At 37.0% G+C, this 13,828-nt stretch overlaps 1 protein-coding gene across 1 annotated transcript in view; it reads left to right on the top strand.

Annotated features, from left to right (window-relative positions):
* Positions 1–13,828, top strand: part of NKAIN2 (sodium/potassium transporting ATPase interacting 2) — a 1,347,683-nt gene that overhangs the window by 1,101,700 nt on the left and 232,155 nt on the right. The gene's annotated exons all lie outside the window — the stretch shown is intronic.

Genomic DNA, 13,828 nt, shown 5'->3' with positions numbered 1-13,828 from the left:
ATTAAATTTGATAAATCACCAACAGAAAGATCTCAAAAGCTTTTATTCTTTTGTAGATATGTGTGTGTGTCTGTGTGTGTGTGTATGTTTGTTTGTATAGAGCTTAGCACAGTGACTCCAGTGCTTTGGACAGTGCCTGGCACATAATAGATACTTAATCAATGTTGAATGATTGATTGATATATGAAAAGTATTTAGAAAACCTTAAATAAGTTTAGTAAATTTGTTCCTCTCTTTCCATTGTGTTATCACCTGCCCAGCTTAAAATCAGACTCTTCAGAGCCTAAGAACTAGAGGTATGTGTTGGAGAAGAAGAAAGTTCAAGTTTCTTTTATTTCTTGCATGACAGAATGGCATGGCACCCTTTCTACTTGTTTCTTTCTCTCTCGCCCTCCATAAAAATCTGGGGAATTGAAACAAGGAAGGGTCAACCGGGAGCCATCATCTCTTCTTTCATTATTTCTCACTTGACTGCCCCATGGATGTATATCATTATTTCTTGGAGGATAAGCAGCTGATTGTTCATACAGTCCAGCTATTTCCTCTTTGGAAACGTAAATTCTATTTATTGTGGATAAAAATGAAAAGAATATCTGTTTGGGTTCCAGAAGGTAGAATTGATAGTAGTAAGTTGAAGTTGTAGAGAAGCAAACCTGCGCTGATGTAGGTAGTAGCTTCCTAACTGGTAGAGCTATCCAAGAGTAGACTGAGCTGCCTTAATAGATGCTGGTTTCATGCTCACAAAGTATCTTAAACAAGCACTAGGTTACCACTTATCGGATATACCATGAAAGGAATTCTTTTTCAGGTAAGGTTTAGACTGCACATCCTTTGAGGTACCTCCTAATTCTGAGATTCTGTGATAAAGGAAAGAACTTCATTTCTCATTTCATTATATTTTTGAGCAAATCAAGATCCAAATTATTCTAGGATGATGAGAAAGGAAGTTGTAATCCCCAGGAAGAGCAGCTATGCTTTCTTCTGTGGCTTTAGTATCATTTGTTTTTAAGATCTGTTGATGCCCTTGGGATATTTAGTTTGCCAGCTTCGGAAATGAACTAACTAAAAAAGGTTCTCAGACCTTTAAAATATGGTTGGGAGGAAAATGTGCCGAAGACAGTATCAATTTTTGAAAAGCTCCATAATGGGAAACTGGCCTAGCCATCCATCAGGTGCAAGAGCATAACATTCATGTTTCTTTTGTTACCTTTTAGGTTTGCTTCATCCTTACCAATAGCAACCATAGTCAAATTTAGACTTAACAACTTACTCTATTGGTCTTATATTTGTAAAAGAATATTGTAGTTTCTGAATTTAAGTTATATTTATCTTGAGTATTATCCTTCATCAACATAATTTTTATGATTTCACTTACAGAGTATTCTTCCAAATTTCTTCCAAAAAACCCAAATTTATATGATATTTTAGGATTTACAGTGTTGCATTTTCATCGCAATAGCATTATCAATTACATAATGCCATTATTTTATTACCCATTATACAAGCTAAAGAAAGCAAAATCTAGAGAAGTTAAGTGGCCCAAGATAACACAACTGATAAACAATAGAATAAGAAATTAAACCCAAGTCTTCTGATACCCACTAGGAAAACTTGAAGACAAGTTCTTAAACATTTAAAGACTCCAGGTCTCAACTTCTTCATCTGTAAAATAAGGAATCCATTCCATTTATATAATCTTTAAGGTCTATCTAAATTCTGAAATTTAACGATGCTGTGACACCATATCAAGTGTTCTTTTTACCGTGTCCAAGTGTCAATTTATAGTTGATCTGTGAATATTTACTATTGGTTAAATTAAATTCAATAAACATAAAGACCACACTACATGCAGAGCTTACATTGTAGTAGAGGGAAGACCAACAGAGTTAACTATAAACCATTATGTTACATAATAAGTGCATTAGAAAGGTGCAATAATTACTCTGTGAGGTCTAAAAGTAGAAAGGTCTTCATTCATGTGAGGAGTCCACGTAGAAAATAACATTTGAAAAGGGGTTCAAGAGAGGGATAGAAATATAAGAGTTGAGGAGAGGAAGAGATGACCACATAGATAAGGACATATCATGAGTGGTGGGAAAGCACAGGAATTGGGGGATTAGATAATACTCCAGTTTGGCTGAAGTATAGACAGCATAAATGGGAGTCATGCAAAAAGCTGAAAATTATTTTGGTATAAGTGTTTAAAGGGCCCTGATTGCCATACATGTGAGCTTAAACATTATTGAGAAGGCAATAGAGAGCCACTGAAAAAAATTAACCAAAGAGTAGATTTATAACTAAATATTATTATTCCAGGATGCCAATGTGTGTGTGACAAGATGGAATAGACATGGGAATATCCATTAGAAGTCTGCTTCAGTGTTTTAGTTGGGTGGTAATGAAGTTCTGAACTAAATTGGTAGCGATGGAAAAAAAGTAAAGGGCAGGTGTCATTCAGTCAAGTAACATTTATCAAGCACCATGCTAACCACTGGAGATAGAAAGAAAAGCAAAATACTATCCCTGCCCTCAAGGCCTTTACAGTCTCTGTTCTCAAGGCACTCACAGATGTGAGGGATGTTTTGAAAATAGAATTAATAAAACTTGACCAGTGCTTAAATATGAGAGGTGAAGGAGAATGAAGAGTCAGAGATAACCATAAGGCTACAATGTATTAATGGAATTGCCATATACAAAGTAAAGTCAGAAACCAGGAGCAACTTAAGTAGGAATGAAAATAAGCTCAGGACTGGATGTATGGGATCATGGGATCTGAGGTACAGAAGAAAATCTAGACATGTCCTGCAGGCAGTTGGAGATGATCTCAAAATAGAAATTAGGACTAGAACTATGAGTAGGGGACTGGAGATATATATATATATATATATATATATATATATATATATATATATATATATAGATATATATAGATATATATATATATAGATATATATATAGATATATATATATAGATATATATATGTAGATAGATAGATAGATAGATAGATAGATATAGATATATATATATATATAGATAGATATAGATATATATAGATAGATAGATAGATATAGATAGATAGATAGATATAGATAGATATAGATATATCCTCTACCAGGAAATGACTAAGAAAAATACTTTGTGGTAAAACCCTTAGGAGCTCCAAAGGAAAGAAGAACAGGAGTTTGAAACTACGGATTAAAATGAGATCCTGGGATTTTCTAAGTCTTCAAATTCAATTCTTTTTTAAACTTGCTATAGATACTGTAAGCTCTTTGCACACTTAACTTGGTTAATAGCTAGTGGTAATGGAAGGGAAAAAATTAATGAAGATAATTTTCATTCAGCATTCCATCCATTGGGTCCTCAAGCTGCATGGTGTAGAAATCATGCAAAAAGTCCAACTGTTCTTTGCCAAAGTCCCTGTACTTTGGTACCAATTAAAAGCCAAATGCAATGGTTGATTTCTTGCCTCTGAGATAACTATGGTATTTTCATGTTTGGGAATGAAATTGGAAAGGGTCTTCTCTCCTGGGTTCTTGACCCCATTAAGCCTTGTGAATGAATGCAGAACTGTTTTCAGTGGTCTAGGACAGGAAAAGGAATGCTTACACGATGGGAAATGATAACCTGCAGGGAGGGAACAAATGGAAAAGTGAGAAAGCAGCAGGGACGGCTGCCTGAAGAAGGTTCAGCACATTGAAAACTATAAAGTGAGTGAGGAGTTGATCTTTTATTATTGCAGCCAGCTGAGAAAATTCAGCCTCTGGCATCTGCTGGTATGGGTGTGAAATGGAGAAGGGGGCAGGCATTTTGCCAATTCTAGAGCCCACTCAAAACTGATGAGTCCTAACTTTAGAACTAAAATTAAGATTTTTCTTGAGCTTGAAGTTTCATTTAGGTTTGACCAAATAAGAGTGCTGAACTACCATGGGATTTCTTTATTCCTCTCACAGGCTCTACTAATACACTCAGAATTATTTTACAGCCGGAATCATTGTGTATGTGAGGCATACATTTCCTTTGTGGACAGTTAATATGCACATATGGAATGCTTATATTTTGAATAGCAGGATACTGAACTTTGAGTTAAACATTAAAGATTAGACATGCTACTTTGCCCTCACGTGTCAAGTTAGAAAAACATGATTTCCCTAAACAAGGGATTGTAAGATCTTTTAGGGCAGATAATATTTATCATTTCATTTTTATATCCCCAGAAAAATGTCTTATACATGATCAGCTTTCTAATAAATGCTTATTAAACTGGATTTTTAGAAGAATCAACAGAAATGCAAATTTATAAACACCAATGTTTGATATGGATATATATATATGTATATATATATACACATATATAGTGTATCTATATGCATATGTATGTGTATATACGTGTGTGTGTGTCTATGTCTATGTTTGGTTTTTTTGTTTGTTTTTTTTAGAGGGGGAAGGCAGGGCAATTGGAGTTAAATGACTTGCCCAAAGTTACACAGCTAGTAAGTGTGTCAACTATCTGAAGCCGGATTTGAACTCAGGTCCTCCTGACTCCAGGGCTGGTGCTCTACTCACTGCGCCACCTAGCTGGCCATGTGTCTATGTCTATACCCATATGAATATGGTTAAACAAAGAAAGCTTCCTAGAAAAGATGATACCTATAATGTTGTTAAATGTTGAAGTGGTATGTTGGAAGAAAGAGTCAAATAACACTACTAACATAGCATATTGGGTGAGTAAGGCCTGAATGTAGAAGACCATGTTGACTGGAATGATGATCCAAGGACAGGGTTAGAAAAATGTATGTTTGTTCAGGAGATAATGAAAATGGATGCCTTCAATTAAAGTTAAATTTTAAAATTGAAGACAGTGAATTCTTCCATTGGGTGCAAGAAAATCACATTTTAAAAAGATTGAAGTTTTGAAAATCCAAATGGCCGCTGCTGACTCTCATCTCTTATTGAGGACAATGGCTACAGTATTTCCCAAGCTCACAGAAATCTATTCTGAGGATGAATTGCACAAATTTGAATAATTAATGGTTGGTGCAATGAAAAGGAGTTCTTGCTCCCTTACGATGTCATCTTGAAATATGGGCAATAATCAGCCAAATCCCAAAGTTCCCCACAATCATGGATTTTAGAAGAGATGAGGGAATCCAAGCCCAAGCTGGATGTTTCTTCAGCTGGTCTTTGAAAGTGAGGCCCTTCTTTTCACTGATGGAGTGTCTTTGAGATCCCCACATAAATTAGCCAGAGAACATTATAATCTATTAAATGGTATATTTCAGTAATCATTCCTGTCTTCTCAAAACACCTTTTATTCCAGCTTCTTCTTTCAGTCTTCTTGAATAATATGGTTTTTATTCACATTTTTATATATCACCAGGGCAAAATTAGCAATGCAATTTTCATAACTAAAAACAGGTTTTCAGGGAACTATACATTTATTTCAAGGAGAAAGCAGCTAAAGTTAAAAATAGAGTAATAAAATCAACAGCAGGATTCAAGCAATGAATGGTAACATATTGGTCTGCCCAATAAGGCATTAAATATTGTGGCCAGTCTTCTGGTCCTCCTGCCAAAATATAGATATTAGGCAGGGTAATGGGATTGATTGTAACTCTAAATGCAATCTTAAGATGCTGTGTAAAACTATCCTGTCTAATCCTCCTTAGTACTTCCTGCTTCCTGGTCGCTTCTATCTCTATCACTGGAGAGATGCGAGGGGGGGGGGTGGACAGTGGATTCTTCCAGATCCTTTAGCTAAGGAGGGGGCCCAGAGCTTACATCTCATCTTTTCCCAGGACAGAAAGACTACATCATGCCCTGACCCAGATTGCTTTCATTTCCTCCTTTCTCTCCCTCTACTCCTTCCTCCCCTGTTTCATCTTCTTTTTATTTATTGTCTTCCCCCATTACATTGTGAGTTCCTTGAGAGACGGGGTGTCTTTTGCCTTTCTTTGTATCCCCAGTGCTTAGCACAGTACCTGGCACATAGTAGACACTTAATGAAAGTTTGTGGACTAATTGACTAATGGTATAAAATGCTTAACCTATATATCATACAAATAATATCTAATAAAAGATACAAAATGCTTAGCATGTATTAGAAAATGTTTGTTAAATTTCTGAATGATTTCAAGTTAGAAAGCCAGTGAAGTCATTTTCAAACATTATGCATATTTATTCATTCTAATAAACTAGTCATATATTATTTTCTACCATACTGTCATTATCTGTTGTCTATATCCTAGCACTCTGTTGGACTGTGAGTGAGTGACAGGAAGGCAAAACCTACGTCTTATTTAAACTCTGTAGCTCCCTTATCACCTAACATGGAGAGTTGCACACAGTAGGCACTTAATGAATATTCATTTATTTCATTTATTCTTTCATCTACCATTCATTGAGCACCTAATATCTTTAATTTGTTCATCTAGCAAGTTATAAAAACAGACAAAACTCTGCTGTTAGGGAGTGAATGGAACACAGGCACTGGATGCTAAGCACTAGGGACACTCATATAAAAGAGATACCACCCTTGCCCTCAAGCAGCTTACATTTCAATAGGGAGAGAGAATACCTACAGTAGGATGGTGGCCAAGGAGAAGTATTTTAATTTGGGAAATTAGGGGTGATGTGTCATTTCTAGCAGCAGTGGAAATACTGGTTTGATTGTCATTCAGTAGATGAATAGAAGCTGGGAGAGGAGGGAGGCAGACAAGAAAAGCCTGAGGCTTTTGGGTTCAGAATTCTGAGCTGTCCCTATCAGCACCTGAGGGAAGATGTTGGTCAAGGAAGTGTCGGTGGTTTGACTCACCTGTCACATGCCTCCTGTCTCTCCCGAATGTGTCTTGTTGCTTCAGCTAGGCTGGCATATCTGCCTTGTGTGTGGCAGTTAGCTGTCAGTTGGTGGGGATTGTTTTCCTAAGTGATGGCTTTGAGGGCTGGGCTAGAAACAAGAATGATGGTCTGGGGTTGCTGCCACTCAAAACATGCCCGTGCCCATCTTCCTGTTGGCAGTTGGTCAGCAGTTGTTGCTAGTGGTGATGAAGAAGCTGAACCCCTTCTCCATGATGAACCCTCTCACGTAGTGTGAGATAAGGCTGCTAATGTAAATTAAAGATAGGTTGCACAGAGTCTTAAATGCCAGAATAAGACATTTATATTTTATTTAGTAGGTAATAGGACACTCAAGATTTGTGAACATAGAAATGCCATGAACAGAACAGTGCAGGAAAAAGATTATGAACATAAAAGCATGATGAATAGATTAGAAAGGTGACTAGGGACAGAAGAACCAATTGAGTGGTTATGTAAGTAATGTAAGCGAGAGAAATTATTATTAATAACCAATGATTTGGAAAGATACAGAGTTGCCCCTTTTTTCCTTAAGTACTGATTTTAAAAGTTCAGTCTCTAGAAGGACATTAGTGATAATGAGATTGGACTTTCTTAGACCTCCCCCCCACAGTGGGAGTAAATTGGACGGGATAAATTCTTTGAATAGATTGCCCAAGACTGGAAATAACTTAAGAAGTAAATGACATAATCAAAGTTCAGGTCCAGTCCCTCATTGTAATATTCATTCTCTCATTAATTGTTAACCAATCTGAGTTGATTGCCACCCTCGAGAACACCCCTCCTCCAATGGGCATATAAGCCATGAACAAAAAACGAAACAGTTCCCCCTCTCAAAGAGCTTATATTCTATTGGAAGAAAAGAGCATGCATGTATAAAAATAAATAAATGATCTATAAAGAGTAAATACAAAATAACTTATAGGCAAGAAGGAACTAGTCATTGAGGACATCCTTATGGAGAGGGAGGGCCCATGAGTTAGGAATTCTACATGACGGTGGTCAGGATAGGAATGCATACCAAGCATGAGGGACATATCTCCATACAAAGGCATAGTGACTAGAAATTAAATGTCATACATGGAGGAGAGCAAGTAGTCCTATTAGATTGGAACATATAGTAAGTGGAAAGTAATGTTCACTAAGCCTGGAAGGGTAGACGAGCCAGATTGTAAATGCCAGTTTGCATTTTATCCTAGAGGGAATCAGGAGATATTGCAGCTTCTTGAGCCCCAAGACGAGTGGTATATTTGGAACTTTTCTTTCAGAAAGCTGATTTTCATCTGTATGAAGGATGGCTTAGAGAGTAGAGTATGGCTGAAGTATGGAGTATAGCCTGAAGTATGGCTACCTGTTGGGAAGTATTATGCTGGTCCTAGTGAGAATAGATGAGGACCTGAACTAGGGTGGTCTTGTATTTCTTGATAATTTGTCCAGCTCAAAAATCTTGATTTAGAACTTTTTTATATATCTAGCATCTGGAACTAAATGAAAACATGCCCTAAGGAACAAAGAGTAGCTCAGAAGAAATTTTTAAGGACATATCTTCTGTTGCCTTTGCAATAGATTTGCCTCATCCCAGTCTCCTTGGTGTTCCCCATACTCCAAGACATCAGACATCTTTCCAGATCAGCTAGGTACAGAGGAAAACCCTAACAGAATCTTACTGGACTCAGCAAGCTTGAGTTCAGGTCCTGTTTAGGATGTTTACTGTATGAACTTGAGCATTCAATTAGACTCTTTCAGGTTCAAACTCTTCATCTATAAAACAGAGGTAGAAATATTCATGCTAGGTACTCTGCAGAACTGAAATCAGGAAAATATTTGGTAAATCATAAATTGCAATAAAAATGAAAGTGATTGTTAAGATAGAGTTGTATGGTGTGACAGATGGGGTATCGACTTTGGAGTAAGAAAGTTGAGTCCAAGCTTACATTCTAGTACTCATAAGATGTGAAGGATTAGACAGGTCATTTAATCTCTTTGGTCCTCAGTTTCTCTACCTTTAAAAATAATAACTAATAATAATTGCTAACATTTATGAAGCACATTAAGGTATGCAAAAGGCAAAGCTTATCTTATTTTCTCCTCACAACAACCCTAGGAGATAGACACAATTATTACCTTGATTTAACATTTGACAGTTGTGGGAACTGAGCAGAAATGGTTAGGTTCTTTGCTCAGTTACACAGCTACTAAGTCTCAGGCTGAATTTAAAGTCAAGTCTTCCTGATTCCAGGTCCCAGGCTGTATCTACTATGTCACTGAATTTGTTACCTATCTCAGAGACTGGTTCTGAGCTACATACTAAAACCTAATATAAATTAGAAGCAAACACCATTTTGATTCTACCAAAAGAAAATGAAAAACATACAGAACTCCCACATACCAAATCTACCTTACTGTTCTACAAGAGACCAGGTCTCTTTCTCTTCCCATCCCTGAGCACACTGGGTTCTGCATACACAGATGTGTTTCAGTCAATAGTAGTAGCAACCTGGCTTTTCCCTCATTAAGAGTGGTGATTTCATGAAGACTCAGCACAGCTGAGAAGGTGGTACCCTCCTTTAGGCTATTGGCCAAAGCTACTTCCTTCAGTTCAGCTACACTGCCTTTCCTGCTGTGCTAATAGTTCCTTATACAAAGCCCATGCTTAATAAATGTTTGTTAATGCTGATAATGACAGTCATAAATTGTCTTTATAAAGAGTCATCCTGGTGGTATCTGATACATCTGTCAGTGACGAGAAATGTTAGCCAAATAAATAGCAAGCACAAGATCCTAAACAAGAGGGAAGAAAAATAGTCACACTGCTTTGGTTCCCTCAATGTGGCTATAACCATGAATTGTTGTTTCATTGTGCCCTAACAAGAAACCACCTGAAAGTTGGGGGGCATCTTAACGACAATTAATTCTCCAACTCCTTTTGTTTTCCCCATTTCTAAAAGACCTTTTAACTGTCATATAAATACATCAGACTTTATTTAAATGAAATTCTCTAAATGGAAAACAACAAATTATTGACATATATCTCTAATGATAAAATGAAGATGATATCTACATCACATTTTGATTATACCTAATCTTCAAAGTGGTCTAACTGCTCAAAAAAGTTAATAAATGGGACTTTATAATAGTTTTTTGCAAGGATGACTTTTAATCCCCACTATACCAAAAGGCAAGCTTGGCAATTCAGAGACTGCATTTGAGAATTGTTAAGAACAACTTTCAACTCCTGACTCAAGGATTCAACCTCCATGCTCTACTCCATGCAGCTGCTCCTCTTTGGCATCATTTGTTTTATCAGCAATACACATTTAGTCTCTTCCTCAATTGGTGCAAGCTATACAGTAAATTTTAGTTACATCTTAAAATAGTGGATGTTTGCTAATATCATTTTCCCATTTACTTGTCATTCACTTTTTATTATAGAAATACCTCTTATTTGTGAGTCATTCAGTTCATTGTTTTGATCTCCATGCACTCATCCCCTGCCTGAAGCAGTGTTTTAGTGCTAATAACAGCTTTTATATAAAATATCAAAACCAGTCATTTTGAAAAATACCATGACTAGTAATGGAAGCCTTGACTATAAACTTTTGGAAGACTTGCAAAGCTAGAAGACTGGCTAGAGTGTGAGATGTTTATCCACATGTCACCATCCAGATTTGGATGTATAATTATAATCAGATTTAAAAGTCTTCCTATAGAGCCGCTTATGACCCACTTTATGCTTTAAATGTTTCTCAGATCTAAATCCATGGCAAACATGAGTTTCAATTATTTGATTTTCAAGAAATTCTCTTGTTATTGAGATTTAATATTGCTCCTAGTTGGGTGCTTTTTAAGCTTCTTAATAATTACCATCTACATGCTTTATGTAGTGATGGGGAAAAAGGAAGTTTGGAGAGAGACCAAACTGTGCCAAGGGTTTGTGAAACAAAACAGCCAACTATTGAAAGAAGTAAAAGGCCAGAAATATGGGTTTAAATGTATTGATATTTTTGCTAAATTTAGTAGGAGACTTCTTTGGACACATGAAGTGTGAACAGAAATGCTTTCTTGACAGCACAGTTGTATCCATCTTTATACATTAATATCAAACTTAATAAAATGTGTCCGGTTCCTCCTGTCCAAATATAAAGATTGAAGGGGAAGAGGGAGGCAATAAGCATATAAATAGTGCCTACTATGTACCAGGCACTGTGTTGAGTGCATTCTTAAAAATATTATCTCATTTAATCCTTCCAACAACCCTGCAAGATAGCTACTGTCATTACCACCATTTTACACTTGAAAAAAGTGAAGCAAATAGAGGTTAAATGACTTGCCCAAGGTCACAGTGTCCGAGGCCAGATCTGAACTCAGGTTTTCCTGATTCCAGGCCCAGCACTCTTTCCCATGCGCCACCTAAATGAAAGTTAATATTCTACCCAGAGCTGCTTGACAGAGAAGCCTGCCAATTCAGAGTGAGAGTGCCCATCAGTTCTTTCCCCTAGTCTCAATGAATTAGGCTCATTAGCAAACAAAGATTTGACAACCTTACATGAAAACAGTTTGGCCTCTCAACAGATCTATTAGGCTCTCAGGATCAATTGATGACTCCAGTTTGCTGCCCCACCCCTCACCTTTACTCATGGCAGAGAAGGACCATTTCCAAGTCTCTCTCTTTTTTTAAAAAGCCTTTCTTTTCTTGCTTACATATTGTATTGCCCCCTTTTTGTTCTTGAATAAAATTGTCTGTTATCACAGAATTTTAGAGACAAAGGGTCATCTGGTATTAATCCAACCACTTCATTTTTTTTAAATGAGAAAACAGAGGTTCAGAGATGCCCATTGTTGGGCAGTTTACTAGTGGCTGAGCTGAGGCTAGAATGCACTTTTCTGATTCTCAAAGCTTGGTGCTTTGCACCTCACCCTCTGCAATCAGTCTTATAACAAGCATTTATTTAGTTCTTTCCTACTATATGGTAATCAGTATGCTAAGTGCTAGCCATACAAAGACAAAAGAGAACCAACTCCCCTATCTCAAGGAGCTTACATTCCAATCAGGGAGGCCACATGTACATGTATAGTTGCAAGACATACACAAATCTCGTATAAGGTAACCTTGAAGGAGAATATACTAGCAGCTGGGGCATCAGGTAAAGCCTCCAACAGTAGATGATACTTGAGTTGAGTCTCAAAGGAAACTAGGAATTCCAAGAGCCAAACAAACCAGTGTCCCCTTTTTTCCCCAAGGATATTCCATATAATCTCTTGAGAATTCCCTAATGACTCTTTTCTGAAGAAACCCCTGTCTTCCAACTTATTACAATAAACAACTACATAATACAGAAGACAAATCCCTATTCTGCATCTCCAATGCTATCTCATCTTGGTTCCCAGAAGACAGTTTCACTAGAAAAACTGTGGTAGAAAATGCTAGATCAGTTCAGATTGTGTCAATTTCAAATTCAATTCTGAACTGCTGGCTTTCATTTTAAAGTTTACAGAGACAGGGTGACTTGTTCAAATCCCACTTCTGACACACACAGTAGCCATGTGAACCTAACAATCATTTTATCTCTCTAAATCTCAGGCACCTGGGTAGGATTTACCAACCAAGTCAAAGTTGAGCAGTTCAGCCTACGCTGGTGAAAAGCATGCTGATGAAATTATAATTTTTTCTTCTTATGTTTGAAAAGAATTATGATCATAAAAATTAACTGCAAAAGCTACATCTCAAACATGCACACAGTGGTCCCTTAAGTATCTTTCAGCTTTTATTTACAAGAAGCAAGAAATATTTTTCTCCCTCTCCATGACATAATGTTGTGGTTTGTCCTTCAATCTTGATGAGGACCATGGCATCAGGAAGATGTTGCCATGACTTGCGAGTGAATTGGATTTAAGTGAGGGAGGGTTGTACGAAGTCACCAGCCTCACTTTCTCCTCCAAAGCCATTTGAGTCCAATGGCAAGATATAAATCAGGATAACTGGAGATGGCAAAGCCTGTGACATAATATCAATCTTGAGTCTGTCTCACATGTTTTCACAGAGAGTAGTGACCTTAGAAACCATCTAGACCAACCCTTTATTTTACAGTTGAAGGAACTTGAGCCAAGAGAGATGATGCGATTGGTAAGACATACAGCGCCTCAGTGGCAGAGTCAGAGTTAGACCACAGGTCCCCTCAGTATGGCGGTCTGCCTGGTCGTTCAAACAATCAAAAATGAAATTGCAATGTTCACAGTTTTCTGCAAACATAGCAGCCACTTTACTTTGGGATGATTCTACTCTCCATCTAGATTTATGGTCCTAAAAAGTTATCATTTATCCTCATGAATTCGTATTTCTGGAGGAGCCAATATGTGCATAGCAAATGGGTGCTATCTGCTCTTGCTGGACAGAATCTTCCCCTGTATCAATATCTTTCTAAGCCATACCTACTTCGATTCTCCCATTCAATTTCTTTTATATAATCTAGTGAAAAAGGAGGAAGAGATGGGAGTTAGGAGATCTGGTTTCTTGTACTGCATCTGTCTCTTATTATGGGTGAATTTAGTCAAGGATTTAACTTCCTCTGTACTTTAGTTTCCTTCTGTATGAAAGCAAAGCTCTCATTTACTGCCCTATCTACCATGCTTCCTGTAAACATCTAATGTCAAAATATTTGTGAGAACTTATTGAAAAAATGGACTTTGCTACATAATTTTAAAACATATTTCTTGATCACAATAATGATAACCTTGCATTCTTACTATTTTCCAAATTAGAGAGTATCCACACATATATTTCTAAAAAGGAGCTTCTAATTCTCCTTCCTCCCTTCCCCCCCCCCCCGCCCGCCGCTGTCGTGCATGTGTACGTGTGTTTAGTTCTTTAGTATTTTTTCTCTAGGCCTTTTCATGTTTACATATTTATAAGTATTTATAACCTTCTGAAGAGGTAGTGATCATGCCTTCCACTCCTTTTCTACCTCTCCAAAA

The sequence above is a fragment of the Trichosurus vulpecula genome, chromosome 7 (genome assembly GCF_011100635.1).
Source record: "Trichosurus vulpecula isolate mTriVul1 chromosome 7, mTriVul1.pri, whole genome shotgun sequence".
Taxonomy (NCBI): Eukaryota; Metazoa; Chordata; class Mammalia; order Diprotodontia; family Phalangeridae; genus Trichosurus; species Trichosurus vulpecula.
Note: the sequence above shows the minus strand (reverse complement) of the source record. Positions and strands in the feature narration are given on the sequence as shown.